The following is a 17366-nucleotide window of genomic DNA, read 5'->3' as shown; positions in this document are numbered from 1 at the left end:
ACCATGAGGACAGCTGTCTCCCTCATCTCTCTCTACTGGTACCATGAGGACAGCTGTCTCCCTCATCATTCTCTACTGGTACCATGAGGACAGCTGCCTCCCTCATCTGGTACCATGAGGACAGCTGTCTCCCTCATCTCTCTCTACTGGTACCATGAGGACAGCTGTCTCCCTCATCTCTCTACTGGTACCATGAGGACAGCTGCCTCCCTCATCTCTCTACTGGTACCATGAGGACAGCTGTCTCCCTCATCTCTCTCTACTGGTACCATGAGGACAGCTGTCTCCCTCATCTCTCTCTACTGGTACCATGAGGACAGCTGCCTCCCTCATCTCTCTACTGGTACCATGAGGACAGCTGTCTCCCTCATCTCTCTCTACTGGTACCTGGTACCATGAGGACAGCTGTCTCCCTCATCTCTCTCTACTGGTACCATGAGGACAGCTGTCTCCCTCATCTCTATACTGGTACCATGAGGACAGCTGTCTCCCTCATCTCTCTCTACTGGTACCATGAGGACAGCTGTCTCCCTCATCTCTCTACTGGTACTGGTACCACTGGTACCATGGGACAGCTGCCTCCCTCATCTCTCTCTACTGGTACCATGAGGACAGCTGTCTCCCTCATCTCTCTCTACTGGTACCATGAGGACAGCTGTCTCCCTCATCTCTCTCTACTGGTACCATGAGGACAGCTGTCTCCCTCATCTGGTACCATGAGGACAGCTGTCTCCTCTCTACTGGTACCATCAGCTCTCTCTACTGGTACCATGAGGACAGCTGTCTCCCTCATCTCTCTCTACTGGTACCATGAGGACAGCTGTCTCTCTCATCTCTCTCTACTGGTACCATGAGGACAGCTGTCTCCTCATCTCTCTACTGGTACCATGAGGACAGCTGTCTCCCTCATCTCTCTCTACTGGTACCATGAGGACAGCTGTCTCCCTCATCATTCTCTACTGGTACCATGAGGACAGCTGTCTCCCTCATCTCTCTCTACTGGTACCATGAGGACAGCTGTCTCCCTCATCTCTCTACTGGTACCATGAGGACAGCTGTCTCCTCATCTCTCTCTACTGGTACCATGAGGACAGCTGTCTCCTCCATTCTCTACTGGTATCAGCTGCCTCTCATCTACTGGTACCATGAGGACAGCTGTCTCCCATCTCTCTCTACTGGTACCATGAGGACAGCTCTCATCTCTCTACTGGTACCATGAGGACAGCTGTCTCCTCATCTCTCTCTACTGGTACCATGAGGACAGCTGTCTCCCTCATCTCTCTACTGGTACCATGAGGACAGCTGTCTCCCTCATCTCTCTACTGGTACCATGAGGACAGCTGTCTCCTCATCTCTCTCTACTGGTACCATGAGGACAGCTGTCTCCCTCATCTCTCTACTGGTACCATGAGGACAGCTCTCCCTCATCTCTCTCTACTGGTACCATGAGGACAGCTGTCTCCCTCATCTCTCTACTGGTACCATGAGGACAGCTGTCTCCCTCATCTCTCTCTACTGGTACCATGAGGACAGCTGTCTCCTCATCTCTCTCTACTGGTACCATGAGGACAGCTGTCTCCCTCATCTCTCTACTGGTACTGGTACCATGAGGACAGCTGTCTCCTCATCTCTCTACTGGTACCATGAGGACAGCTGTCTCCCTCATCTCTCTCTACTGGTACCATGAGGACAGCTGTCTCCTCATCTTCTCTACTGGTACCATGAGGACAGCTGTCTCTATCTGGTACCATGAGGACAGCTGTCTCCCTCATCTCTCTCTACTGGTACCATGAGGACAGCTGGCTCCCTCATCTCTCTCTACTGGTACCATGAGGACAGCTGTCTCCCTCATCTCTCTCTACTGGTACCATGAGGACAGCTGTCTATCTGGTACCATGAGGACAGCTGTCTCCCTCATCTTCTCTACTGGTACCATGAGGACAGCTGTCTCCTCATCTCTCTACTGGTACCATGAGGACAGCTGTCTCCCTCATCTCTCTACTGGTACCATGAGGACAGCTGTCTCCCTCATCTCTCTCTACTGGTACCATGAGGACAGCTGTCTCCCTCATCTCTCTCTACTGGTACCATGAGGACAGCTCAAATGGAAACTTAATCCCATAATGATCTTATAGTAGACCAGCCAACCTGGAAAAAGTGCTGTGATTTATTTTTGCTTGTTACAGACTGTCATCAATGCTAGATAAAACATGTTTTCTGTGATACACAAAGTAAGGCTGGATTTCAGGGTCATTTGTATTTCTAATGCCAGGTCAAAGGTCAAATGTGGTGAAAATTGTTAAATGTATGTAGATTTATGTGGAATGTTCAATAAAAACGGAGTGGATTATCAAACAACACTTAGACTATAGAGTTTCTGCATTAGTAGTTGCTTTACATCCAGCTACTCTGCTTTCAGATACACACATCCAGCTCATCAAATGCTTTACAAATGGGGTATTTGTGTGTCATAAGGAACATTAATGGTATTTAGTCTTTTTACAAAGGCCTTTTTCAATACATTTGTAAATGCCCCCATACCTGCAACAGCTGGAACTGGATCAGCTGCCATTTAGTAAATACTGTCTGACTGGACCACAGAGACCTGCTTCCCTTATGTTAATACAACAACTGGAGGTGCTGTGATTTAGGTAGCCTGGTCAATTAGATAAAAACATGTTGGGACTGGATCAGCTGCCATTTAGTAAATACTGTCTGACTGGACCAAATACTGAGACCTGCTTCCCAGCTACGTTAATACAACAACTACAAAATGGGGTATTTGTATTGTCATAAGGTTAATGCCTGGTGGTTTTTCAATACATTTGTGCTGGGACTGGATCAGCTGCCATTTAGTAAATACTGTCTGACTGGACCACTGAGACCTGCTTCCCTTATGTTAATACAACAACTACAGGGTCGTGGTAGCCTGGTGGTTAGAGTGTTGGGACTGGATCAGCTGCCATTTAGTAAATACTGTCTGACTGGACCACTGAGACCTGCTTCCCTTACGTTAATACAACAACTACAGGACGGCAGGTAGCCTGGTGGTTAGAGTGTTGGGACTGGATCAGCTGCCATTTAGTAAATACTGTCTGACTGGACCACTGAGACCTGCTTCCCTTACGTTAATACAACAACTACAGGACGGCAGGTAGCCTGGTGGTTAGAGTGTTGGGACTGGATCAGCTGCCATTTAGTAAATACTGTCTGACTGGACCACTGAGACCTGCTTCCCTTATGTTAATACAACAACTACAGGACGGCAGGTAGCCTGGTGGTTAGAGTGTTGGGACTGGATCAGCTGCCATTTAGTAAATACTGTCTGACTGGACCACAGAGACCTGCTTCCCTTATGTTAATACAACAACTACAGGACGGCAGGTAGCCTGGTGGTTAGAGTGTTGGGACTGGATCAGATGCCATTTAGTAAATACTGTCTGACTGGACCACTGAGACCTGCTTCCCTTATGTTAATACAACAACTACAGGGACGGCAGGTAGCCTGGTGGTTAGAGTGTTGGGACTGGATCAGCTGCCATTTAGTAAATACTGTCTGACTGGACCACTGAGACCTGCTTCCTTTATGTTAATACAACAACTACAGGGGCGGTAGGTAGCCTGGTGGTTAGAGTGTTGGGACTGGATCAGCTGCCATTTAGTAAATACTGTCTGACTGGACCAAAGAGACCTGCTTCCCTTGGTTAATACAACAACTACAGGACGGCAGGTAGTCTGGTGGTTAGAGTGTTGGGACTGGATCAGCTGCCATTTAGTAAATACTGTCTGACTGGACACTGAGACCTGCTTCCCTTATGTTAATACAACAACTACAGGAGGCAGGTAGCCTGGTGGTTAGAGTGTTGGGACTGGATCAGCTGCCATTTAGTAAATACTGTCTGACTGGACCACTGAGACCTGTTCCCTAGTTAATACAACAACTAGAGGACGGCAGGTAGCCTGGTGGTTAGAGTGTTGGGACTGGATCAGCTGCCATTTAGTAAATACTGTCTGACTGGACCACTGAGACCTGCTTCCCTTACGTGGTTACAGTGTTGGGCGGCAGGTAGCCTGGTGGTTAGAGTGTTGGGACTGGATCAGCTGCCATTTAGTAAATACTGTCTGACTGGACCACTGAGACCTGCTTCCCTTACGCCTAATGGTTACAACTACAGGGCGGCAGGTAGCCTGGTGGTTAGAGTGTTGGGACTGGAACAGCTGCCTGGTTTAGTAAATGTACTGTCTGACTGGACCACTGAGACCTGCTTCCCTTATGTTAAATACAACAACTGGTTACAGGGATGGCAGGTAGCCTGGTGGTTAGAGTGCTGGGACTGGATCAGCTGCCATTTAGTAAATACTGTCTGACTGGACCACTGAGACCTGGTTCCCTTTACGGTTAAGTGTAGGCAACAACTACAGGGGCGGCAGGTAGCCTGGTGGTTAGAGTGTTGGGACTGGATCAGCTGCCATTTAGTAAATACTGTCTGACTGGTTACCACTGAGACCTGCTTCCCTTATGTTAATACAACAACTACAGGGCGGCAGGTAGCCTGGTAGTTAGAGTGTTGGGACTGGATCAGCTGCCATTTGTAAATACTGTCTGACTGGACCACTGAGACCTGCTTCCTTATGTTAATACAAACAACTACAGGACGGCAGGTAGCCTGGTGGTTAGAGTGTTGGGACTGGATCAGCTGCTTTAGTAAATACTGTTTGACTGGACCAGGAGACCTGCTTCCCTTATGTTAATACAACAGACAGGACGGCAGGTAGCCTAGTGGTTAGAGTGTTGGGACTGGATCAGCTGCTATTTAGTAAATACTGTCTGACTGGACCACTGAGACCTGCTTCCCTTATGTTAATACAACAACTACAGGCGGCAGGTAGCCTTGTGGTTAGAGTGTTGGGACTGGATCAGCTGCCATTTAGTAAATACTGTCTGACTGGACCACTGAGACCTGTGGTCCCAGTGCAGTTAATACAACAACTACAGGAGGCAGGTAGCCTGGTGGTTAGAGTGTTGGGACTGGATCAGCTGCCATTTAGTAAATAGCCTGTTTGACTGGACCACAGAGACCTGCTTCCCTTATGTTAATACAACAACTACAGGGCGGTAGGTAGCCTGGTGGTTAGAGTGTTGGGACTGGATCAGCTGCTATTTAGTAAATACTGTCTGACTGGACCACTGAGACCTGCTTCCCTTATGTTAATACAACAACTACAGGGCGGCAGGTAGCCTGGTGGTTAGAGTGTTGGGACTGGATCAGCTGCCATTTAGTAAATACTGTCTGACTGGACCACTGAGACCTGCTTCCCTTACGTTAATACAACAACTACAGGACGGCAGGTAGCCTGGTGGTTAGAGTGTTGGGACTGGATCAGCTGCCATTTAGTAAATACTATCTGACTGGACCACTGAGACCTGCTTCCCTTACGTTAATACAACAACTACAGGGCGGCAGGTAGCCTGGTGGTTAGAGTGTTGGGACTGGATCAGCTGCCATTTAGTAAATACTGTCTGACTGGACCACTGAGACCTGCTTCCTTACGTTAATACAACAACTACAGGGCGGCAGGTAGCCTGGTGGTTAGAGTGTTGGGACTGGATCAGCTGCCATTTAGTAAATACTGTCTGACTGGACCACTGAGACCTGCTTCCCTTATGTTAATACAACAACTACAGGACGGCAGGTAGCCTGGTGGTTAGAGTGTTGGGACTGGATCAGCTGCCATTTAGTAAATACTGTCTGACTGGACCACTGAGACCTGCTTCCCTTACGTTAATACAACAACTCTGAGGACGGCAGGTAGCCTGGTGGTTAGAGTGTTGGGACTGGATCAGCTGCCATTTAGTAAATACTATCTGACTGGACCACTGAGACCTGCTTCCATACGTTAATACAACAACTACAGGGCGGCAGGTAGCCTGGTGGTTAGAGTGTTGGGACTGGATCAGCTGCCATTTAGTAAATACTGTCTGACTGGACCACTGAGACCTGCTTCCCTTACGTTAATACAACAACTACAGGTGGCAGGTAGCCTGGTGGTTAGAGTGTTGGGACTGGATCAGCTGCCATTTAGTAAATACTGTCTGACTGGACCACTGAGACCTGCTTCCCTTATGTTAATACAGGTACTACAGGACGGCAGGTAGCCTGGTGGTTAGAGTGCTGGGACTGGATCAGCTGGTTTAGTAAATACTGTCTGACTGGACCACTGAGACCTGCCCTTACGTTAATACAACAACTACAGGGCGGCAGGTAGCCTGGTGGTTAGAGTGTTGGGACTGGATCAGCTGCCATTTAGTAAATACTGTCTGACTGGACCACTGAGACCTGCTTCTTATGTTAATACAACAACTACAGGACGGCAGGTAGCCTGGTGGTTAGAGTGCTGGGACTGGATCAGCTGCCTATTTAGTAAATACTGTCTGACTGGACCACTGAGACCTGCTTCCTGTGGTTAATACAACAACTACAGGGCGGCAGGTAGCCTGGTGGTTAGAGTGTTGGGACTGGATCAGCTGCCATTTAGTAAATACTGTCTGACTGGACCACTGAGACCTGCTTCCCTTATGTTAATACAACAACTACAGGGCGACAGGTAGCCTGGTAGTTAGAGTGTTGGGACTGGATCAGCTGCCATTTAGTAAATACTGTCTGACTGGACCACTGAGACCTGCTTCCCTTATGTTAATACAACAACTACAGGGCGGTAGCTAGCCTGGTGGTTAGAGTGTTGGGACTGGATCAGCTGCCATTTAGTAAATACTGTCTGACTGGACCACTGAGACCTGCTTCCCTTATTATTAATACAACAACTACAGGACGGCAGGTAGCCTGGTGGTTAGAGTGTTGGGACTGGATCAGCTGCCATTTAGTAAATACTGGTGTGACTGGACCAGGTAGCTTCCCTTAGTGGTTAATACAACAACTACAGGACGGCAGGTAGCCTGGTGGTTAGAGTGTTGGGACTGGATCAGCTGCCATTTAGTAAATACTATCTGACTGGACCACTGAGACCTGCTTCCTTACGTTAATACAACAACTAGTGGTTAGGTGTAGAGGCAGGTAGCCTGGTGGTTAGAGTGTTGGGACTGGATCAGCTGCCATTTAGTAAATACTGTCTGACTGGACCACTGAGACCTGCTTCCTTACGTTAATACAACAACTACAGGGCGGCAGGTAGCCTGGTGGTTAGAGTGTTGGGACTGGATCAGCTGCCATTTAGTAAATTGTCTGACTGGACCACTGAGACCTGCTTCCCTTATGTTAATACAACAACTACAGGACGGCAGGTAGCCTGGTGGTTAGAGTGCTGGGACTGGATCAGCTGCCATTTAGTAAATACTGTCTGACTGGACCACTGAGACCTGCTTCCCTTACGTTAATACAACAACTACAGGGCGGCAGGTAGCCTGGTGGTTAGAGTGTTGGGACTGGATCAGCTGCCATTTAGTAAATACTGTCTGACTGGACCACTGAGACCTGCTTCCTTATGTTAATACAACAACTACAGGACGGCAGGTAGCCTGGTGGTTAGAGTGCTGGGACTGGATCAGCTGCCATTTAGTAAATACTGTCTGACTGGACCACTGAGACCTGCTTCCCTTACGTTAATACAACAACTACAGGGGGCGGCAGGTAGCCTGGTGGTTAGAGTGTTGGGACTGGATCAGCTGCCATTTAGTAAATACTGTCTGACTGGACCACTGAGACCTGCTTCCCTTATGTTAATACAACAACTTACAGGGGACAGGTAGCCTGGTAGTTAGAGTGTTGGGACTGGATCAGCTGCTGGTTAGTAAATACTGTCTGACTGGACCACTGAGACCTGCTTCCCTTATGTTAATACAACAACTACAGGGCGGTAGGTAGCCTGGTGGTTAGAGTGTTGGGACTGGATCAGCTGCCATTTAGTAAATACTGTCTGACTGGACCACTGAGACCTGCTTCCCTTATTGGTTAATACAACAACTACAGGGAGCGGCAGGTAGCCTGGTGGTTAGAGTGTTGGGACTGGATCAGCTGCCATTTAGTAAATACTGTCTGACTGGACCACTGAGACCTGCTTCCCTTACGTTAATACAACAACTACAGGACGGCAGGTAGCCTGGTGGTTAGAGTGTTGGGACTGGATCAGGTGCCATTTAGTAAATACTGTCTGACTGGACCACTGAGACCTGCTTCCTTACGTTAATACAACAACTACAGGGCGGCAGGTAGCCTGGTGGTTAGAGTGTTGGGACTGGATCAGCTGCCATTTAGTAAATACTGTCTGACTGGACCACTGAGACCTGCTTCCCTTACGTTAATACAACAACTACAGGGGCGGCAGGTAGCCTGGTGGTTAGAGTGTTGGGACTGGAACAGCTGCCATTTGGTTAATACTGTCTGACTGGACCACTGAGACCTGCTTCCCTTATGTTAATACAACAACTACAGGAGGCAGGTAGCCTGGTGGTTAGAGTGCTGGGACTGGATCAGCTGCCATTTAGTAAATACTGTCTGACTGGACCACTGAGACCTGCTTCTAGTGTTAATACAACAACTACAGGGCGGCAGGTAGCCTGGTGGTTAGAGTGTTGGGACTGGATCAGCTGCCATTTAGTAAATACTGTCTGACTGGACCACTGAGACCTGCCCCTTATGTTAATACAACAACTACAGGGCGGCAGGTAGCCTGGTGGTTAGAGTGTTGGGACTGGATCAGCTGCCATTTAGTAAATACTGTCTGACTGGACCACTGAGACCTGGTTCCTTAGTGGTTACAACAACTACAGGACGGCAGGTAGCCTGTGGTTAGAGTGTTGGGACTGGATCAGCTGCCATTTAGTAAATACTGTTTGACTGGACCACAGAGACCTGGTTCCCTTATGTTAATACAACAACTACAGGAGGCAGGTAGCCTGGTGGTTAGAGTGTTGGGACTGGATCAGCTGCCATTTAGTAAATACTGTCTGACTGGACCACTGAGACCTGCTTCCCTTATGTTAATACAACAACTACAGGCGGCAGGTAGCCTTGTGGTTAGAGTGTTGGGACTGGATCAGCTGCCATTTAGTAAATACTGTCTGACTGGACCACTGAGACCTGCTTCCCTTATGTTAATACAACAACTACAGGACGGCAGGTAGCCTGGTGGTTAGAGTGTTGGGACTGGATCAGCTGCCATTTAGTAAATACTGTTTGACTGGACCACAGAGACCTGCTTCCCTTATGTTAATACAACAACTACAGGGCGGTAGGTAGCCTGGTGGTTAGAGTGTTGGGACTGGATCAGCTGCCATTTAGTAAATACTGTCTGACTGGACCACTGGAGACCTGCTTCCCTTATGTTAATACAACAACTACAGGGCGGCAGGTAGCCTGGTGGTTAGAGGTCTGGGACTGGATCAGCTGCCATTTAGTAAATACTGTCTGACTGGACCACTGAGACCTGCTTCCTTATGGTAATACAACAACTACAGGGCGGCAGGTAGCCTGGTGGTTAGAGTGTTGGGACTGGATCAGCTGCCATTTAGTAAATACTGTCTGACTGGACCACTGAGACCTGCTTCCCTTACGTTAATACAACAACTACAGGACGGCAGGTAGCCTGGTGGTTAGAGTGTTGGGACTGGATCAGCTGCCATTTAGTAAATAGCTATCTGGTTGGACCACTGAGACCTGCTTCCTTACGTTAAGGTAGCAACAACTACAGGGTGGCAGGTAGCCTGGTGGTTAGAGTGTTGGGACTGGATCAGCTGCCATTTAGTAAATACTGTCTGACTGGACCACTGAGACCTGCTTCCCTTATGTTAATACAACAACTACAGGGAGGCAGGTAGCCTGGTGGTTAGAGTGCTGGGACTGGATCAGCTGCCATTTAGTAAATACTGTCTGACTGGACCACTGAGACCTGCTTCCCTGGTTAATACAACAACTACAGGGGCGGCAGGTAGCCTGGTGGTTAGAGTGTTGGGACTGGATCAGCTGCCATTTAGTGGTTGACTGGACCACTGAGACCTGCTTCCCTTATGTTAATACAACAACTACAGGACGGCAGGTAGCCTGGTGGTTAGAGTGCTGGGACTGGATCAGCTGCCATTTAGTAAATACTGTCTGACTGGACCACTGAGACCTGCTTCCCTTACGTTAATACAACAACTACAGGGCGGCAGGTAGCCTGGTGGTTAGAGTGTTGGGACTGGATCAGCTGCCATTTAGTAAATACTGTCTGACTGGACCACTGAGACCTGCTTCCTTATGTTAATACAACAACTACAGGGGCAGGTAGCCTGGTAGTTAGAGTGTTGGGACTGGATCAGCTGCCATTTAGTAAATACTGTCTGACTGGACCACTGAGACCTGCTTCCCTTATGTTAATACAACAACTACAGGGCGGTAGGTAGCCTGGTGGTTAGAGTGTTGGGACTGGATCAGCTGCCATTTAGTAAATACTGTCTGACTGGACCACTGAGACCTGCTTCCCTTATTATTAATACAACAACTACAGGACGGCAGGTAGCCTGGTGGTTAGAGTGTTGGGACTGGATCAGCTGCCATTTAGTAAATACTGTCTGACTGGACCACTGAGACCTGCTTCCCTTATGTTAATACAACAACTACAGGGCGGTAGGTAGCCTGGTGGTTAGAGTGTTGGGACTGGATCAGCTGCCATTTAGTAAATACTGTCTGACTGGACCACTGAGACCTGCTTCCCTTATGTTAATACAACAACTACAGGGCGGCAGGTAGCCTGGTGGTTAGAGTGCTGGGACTGGATCAGCTGCCATTTAGTAAATACTGTCTGACTGGACCACTGAGACCTGCTTCCCTTACGTTAATACAACAACTACAGGGCGGCAGGTAGCCTGGTGGTTAGAGTGTTGGGACTGGATCAGCTGCCATTTAGTAAATACTGTCTGACTGGACCACTGAGACCTGCTTCCCTTATGTTAATACAACAACTACAGGGCGGCAGGTAGCCTGGTGGTTAGAGTGTTGGGACTGGATCAGCTGCCATTTAGTAAATACTGTTTGACTGGACCACAGAGACCTGCTTCCCTTATGTTAATACAACAACTACAGGACGGCAGGTAGCCTGGTGGTTAGAGTGTTGGGACTGGATCAGCTGCCATTTAGTAAATACTGTCTGACTGGACCACTGAGACCTGCTTCCCTTATGTTAATACAACAACTACAGGGCGGCAGGTAGCCTTGTGGTTAGAGTGTTGGGACTGGATCAGCTGCCATTTAGTAAATACTGTCTGACTGGACCACTGAGACCTGCTTCCCTTATGTTAATACAACAACTACAGGACGGCAGGTAGCCTGGTGGTTAGAGTGTTGGGACTGGATCAGCTGCCATTTAGTAAATACTGTTTGACTGGACCACAGAGACCTGCTTCCCTTATGTTAATACAACAACTACAGGGCGGTAGGTAGCCTGGTGGTTAGAGTGTTGGGACTGGATCAGCTGCCATTTAGTAAATACTGTCTGACTGGACCACTGAGACCTGCTTCCTTATGTTAATACAACAACTACAGGGCGGCAGGTAGCCTGGTGGTTAGAGGTCTGGGACTGGATCAGCTGCCATTTAGTAAATACTGTCTGACTGGACCACTGAGACCTGCTTCCCTTATGTTAATACAACAACTACAGGGCGGCAGGTAGCCTGGTGGTTAGAGTGTTGGGACTGGATCAGCTGCCATTTAGTAAATACTGTCTGACTGGACCACTGAGACCTGCTTCCTTGGTTAATACAACAACTACAGGACGGCAGGTAGCCTGGTGGTTAGAGTGTTGGGACTGGATCAGCTGCCATTTAGTAAATACTATCTGACTGGACCACTGAGACCTGCTTCCCTTACGTTAATACAACAACTACAGGCGGCAGGTAGCCTGGTGGTTAGAGTGTTGGGACTGGATCAGCTGCCATTTAGTAAATACTGTCTGACTGGACCACTGAGACCTGCTTCCCTTACGTTAATACAACAACTAGCAGGTGGTTGGTGTAGGCAGGTAGCCTGGTGGTTAGAGTGTTGGGACTGGATCAGCTGCCATTTAGTAAATACTGTCTGACTGGACCACTGAGACCTGCTTCCCTTATGTTAATACAACAACTACAGGACGGCAGGTAGCCTGGTGGTTAGAGTGCTGGGACTGGATCAGCTGCCATTTAGTAAATACTGTCTGACTGGACCACTGAGACCTGCTTCCCTTACGTTAATACAACAACTACAGGGCGGGCAGGTAGCCTGGTGGTTAGAGTGTTGGGACTGGATCAGGTGCCATTTAGTAAATACTGTCTGACTGGACCACTGAGACCTGCTTCCCTTATGTTAATACAACAACTACAGGAGGCAGGTAGCCTGGTGGTTAGAGTGCTGGGACTGGATCAGCTGCCATTTAGTAAATACTGTCTGACTGGACCACTGAGACCTGCTTCACTGTACGTTAATACAACAACTACAGGGGCGGCAGGTAGCCTGGTGGTTAGAGTGTTGGGACTGGATCAGCTGCCATTTAGTAAATACTGTCTGACTGGACCACTGAGACCTGCTGGTTATGTTAATACAACAACTACAGGGCGACAGGTAGCCTGGTGGTTAGAGTGTTGGACTGGATCAGCTGCCATTTAGTAAATACTGTCTGACTGGACCACTGAGACCTGCTTCCCTTATGTTAATACAACAACTACAGGAGGTAGGTAGCCTGGTGGTTAGAGTGTTGGGACTGGATCAGCTGCCATTTAGTAAATACTGTCTGACTGGACCACTGAGACCTGCTTCCCTTATTATTAATACAACAACTACAGGACGGCAGGTAGCCTGGTGGTTAGAGTGTTGGGACTGGATCAGCTGCCATTTAGTAAATACTGTCTGACTGGACCACTGAGACCTGCTTCCCTTATGTTAATACAACAACTACAGGACGGCAGGTAGCCTGGTGGTTAGAGTGTTGGGACTGGATCAGCTGCCATTTAGTAAATACTGTCTGACTGGACCACTGAGACCTGCTTCCCTTACGTTAATACAACAACTACAGGGCGGCAGGTAGCCTGGTGGTTAGAGTGTTGGGACTGGATCAGCTGCCATTTAGTAAATACTGTCTGACTGGACCACTGAGACCTGCTTCCCTTATGTTAATACAACAACTACAGGTTGGCAGGTAGCCTGGTGGTTAGAGTGTTGGGACTGGATCAGCTGCCATTTAGTAAATACTGTCTGACTGGACCACTGAGACCTGCTTCCCTTACGTTAATACAACAACTACAGGGCGGCAGGTAGCCTGGTGGTTAGAGTGTTGGGACTGGATCAGCTGCCATTTAGTAAATACTGTCTGACTGGACCACTGAGACCTGCTTCCCTTATGTTAATACAACAACTGTACAGGACGGCAGGTAGCCTGGTGGTTAGAGTGCTGGGACTGGATCAGCTGCCATTTAGTAAATACTGTCTGACTGGACCACTGAGACCTGCTTCCCTAGTTAATACAACAACTACAGGGCGGCAGGTAGCCTGGTGGTTAGAGTGTTGGGACTGGATCAGCTGCCATTTAGTAAATACTGTCTGACTGGACCACTGAGACCTGTTCCCTTATGTTAATACAACAACTACAGGACGGCAGGTAGCCTGGTGGTTAGAGTGTTGGGACTGGATCAGCTGCCATTTAGTAAATACTGTCTGACTGGACCACTGAGACCTGCTTCCCTTGGTTAATACAACAACTACAGGGCGGCAGGTAGCCTGGTGGTTAGAGTGTTGGGACTGGATCAGCTGCCATTTAGTAAATACTGTCTGACTGGACCACTGAGACCTGCTTCCCTTATGTTAATGTAGAGGGAGGCAGGTAGCCTGGTGTTAGAGTGTTGGGTGGATCAGCTGCCATTTAGTAAATACTGTCTGACTGGACCACTGAGACCTGCTTCCCTTAGTTAATACAACAACTACAGGAGGCAGGTAGCCTGGTGGTTAGAGTGTTGGGACTGGATCAGCTGCCATTTAGTAAATACTGTCTGACTGGACCACTGAGACCTGCTTCCCTTATGTTAATACAACAACTACAGGGGCGGCAGGGTAGCCTGGTGGTTAGAGTGTTGGGACTGGATCAGCTGCCATTTAGTAAATACTGTTACTGGACCACTGAGACCTGCTTCCCTTATTATTAATACAACAACTACAGGAGGCAGGTAGCCTGGTGGTTAGAGTGTTGGGACTGGATCAGCTGCCATTTAGTAAATACTGTCTGAGTGGACCACTGAGACCTGCTTCCTTATGTTAATACAACAACTACAGGAGGCAGGTAGCCTGGTGGTTAGAGTGTTGGGACTGGATCAGCTGCCATTTAGTAAATACTGTCTGACTGGACCACTGAGACCTGCTTCCTTATGTTAATACAACAACTACAGGGCGGCAGGTAGCCTGGTGGTTAGAGTGTTGGGACTGGATCAGCTGCCATTTAGTAAATACTGTCTGACTGGACCACTGAGACCTGCTTCCCTTACGTTAATACAACAACTACAGGGCGGCAGGTAGCCTGGTGGTTAGAGTGTTGGGACTGGATCAGCTGCCATTTAGTAAATACTGTCTGACTGGACCACTGAGACAGGTTCCCTAGTGGTTAATACAACAACTACAGAGGCGGCAGGTAGCCTGGTGGTTAGAGTGTTGGGACTGGATCAGCTGCCATTTAGTAAATACTGTCTGACTGGACCACTGAGACCTGCTTCCCTTATGTTAATACAACAAGCTAGTGGTTAGAGTGACGGCAGGTAGCCTGGTGGTTAGGTGCTGGGACTGGATCAGCTGCCATTTAGTAAATACTGTCTGACTGGACCACTGAGACCTGCTTCCCTTACGTTAATGTAGAGGGCGGCAGGTAGCCTGGTGGTTAGAGTGTTGGGACTGGATAGCTGCCATTTAGTAAATACTGTCTGACTGGACCACTGAGACCTGCTTCCTTATGTTAATACAACAACTACAGGACGGCAGGTAGCCTGGTGGTTTGAGTGCTGGGACTGGATCAGCTGCCATTTAGTAAATACTGGTAGTCTGACTGGACCACTGAGACCTGCTTCCCTTACGTGGTAATACAACAACTACAGGGCGGCAGGTAGCCTGGTGGTTAGAGTGTTGGGACTGGATCAGCTGCATTTAGTAAATGTCTGACTGGACCACTGGACCTGGTGGTTATGAATACAACAACTAGAGGGACGGCAGGTAGCCTGGTGGTTAGAGTGCTGGGACTGGATAGGTAGCCTAGTGGTTAGAGTGTAGGAGGTACTGGTGGTTAGGTGTGGGGAGGTGGTACCTGAGACCTGCTTCCCTTAGTGGTTAGGTGTAGAGGTGGTAGGTAGCCTGGTGGTTAGAGTGTGAGGCAGGTAGCCTATGGTTAGAGTGTAGAAGGTAGGGGTAGCCTGAGTGGTTAGACTGAGACCCGGCAGGTAGCCTATTGGTTAATGTAGAGGAGGCAGGTAGCCTGGTGGTTAGAGTGCTGAGGTGGCAGGGTAGCCTGGTGGTTGGAGTGTCTGACTGGACCAGGACCTGCTTCCCTAGTGGTTCTAGAACTGTAGAGGGTGGCAGGTAGCCTGGTGGTTAGAGTGTTGGGACTGGCAGGGTGCCCTGGTTGGTACTGTCTGTCAGTGGTTAGAGGAGGCCTGTAGCCTAGTGTTAATACAACAACTACAGGGCGGCAGGTAGCCTGGTGGTTAGAGTGTAGGGACTGGATCAGCTGCCATTTAGTAAATGCTGTAGACTGGCACCACTGAGACTAGTCCTTATGGTAATACAACAACTACAGGACGGCAGGTAGCCTGGTGGTTAGAGTGTAGGGACTGGCAGGTGCCATGGTTAGTAAATACTGTCTGACTGGACCACTGAGAGGCAGGTAGCTTCCCTTAGTGTTAATACAAGCAACTACAGGGAGGCAGGTGTAGCCTGGTGGTTAGAGTGTTTGAGGACAGGGTAGCCTGCCATGGTTAGGTGTAAAGGCAGGTCCTGACTGGTTAGACTGAGAGGCAGGTAGCCTGGTGGTTGACAGGAGGCAGGTAGCCTGGTGGTTAGAGTGCTGGGACTGGATCAGCCTTTGGTTGGGGAGGTGTCTGACTGGAGGCAGGAGACCTGTGGTCCCTTACGGCAACAGCCTAGTGGTTAGGGCGGCAGGTAGCCTGGTGGTTAGAGTGTTGGGTGGCAGCTGCCTATTTAGTAAATACTGTCTTGAGGTGGACCAGGTAGACCTAGTTCCTTATGTTAATACAACAACTGGGGGCAGGTAGCCTAGTAGTTAGAGTGTTGGGACTGGATCAGCTGCCATTTAGTAAATACTGTCTGACTGGACCACTGGAGACCTGCTTCCCTTATGTTGGCAATAGTCTAGTGGTTAGCTACAGGCGGCAGGTGGCCTGGTGGTTAGAGTGTTGGGACTGGATCAGCTGTTAGTGGTAGTAAATACTGTCTGACTGGAGTCAGTGGTTAGAAGACCTGCTTCCTAGTGGTAATACAGTGTACAGGGCGGCAGGTAGCCTGGTGGTTAGAGTGTTGGGACTGGATCAGCTAGCCTAGTGGTTAGTAAATACTGTCTGACTGACCACTGAGCCCTAGCTTCCTAGTGGTTAGAACACCACAGGCGGCAGGTAGCCTGGTGGTTAGGAGTGTTGGGACTGGATCAGCTAGCCATTTAGTAAATGGCTAGCCTACTGGTTACCACTGTAGAGACTCCTTCCTTATGGTAATCAACAACGTGTAGGGGTGGCAGGTAGCCTTGTGGTTAGAGTGTTGGGACTGGCAGCTGCCATTTAGTGTAAATAGGCAGACTGGACCACTGGAGACCTGCTTCCTTACGCAGCATAGCCTACAACTGTAGGGAGGCAGGTAGCCTGGTGGTTAGAGTGTTGGGTGGATCAGGTAGCCATTTAGTAAATACTGTGTGACTGGAGGCAGGGTAGACCTAGTTCCTTTATGTTAATACAACAACTACAGGGCGGCAGGTAGCCTAGGTGTTAGAGTGTAGGGACTGGCAGGTACCCTGACTGGTTGGAGACCTGTATACAATGGCAGGTAGCCTGTTGTGGTTAGAGTGTTGGGAGGTCAGCCTAGTGGTTAATAGTGTGAGGTGGCAGGGTAGCCTGGTCCTTTACGTTAATACAACAACTACAGGGTGCAGGTAGCCTAGTGGTTGGGAGTGTTGGGAGGCAGGAGTAGCCTAGTGGTTAATAGTGTAGACTGGCCACTGTAGACCTAGTTCCCTTACGTTAATGTACAGGGCGGCAGGTAGCCTGGGTGGTTAGAGTGTTGGGACTGGATCAGCTGCCATTTAGTAAATACTGTCTGACTGGACCACTGAGACCTGCTTCCCTTACGTTAATACAACAACTACAG

The sequence above is a fragment of the Oncorhynchus nerka genome, unplaced genomic scaffold (assembly GCF_034236695.1).
Source record: "Oncorhynchus nerka isolate Pitt River unplaced genomic scaffold, Oner_Uvic_2.0 unplaced_scaffold_1586, whole genome shotgun sequence".
NCBI classification, from domain to species: domain Eukaryota; kingdom Metazoa; phylum Chordata; class Actinopteri; order Salmoniformes; family Salmonidae; genus Oncorhynchus; species Oncorhynchus nerka.
This window is presented reverse-complemented; position numbering follows the sequence as displayed.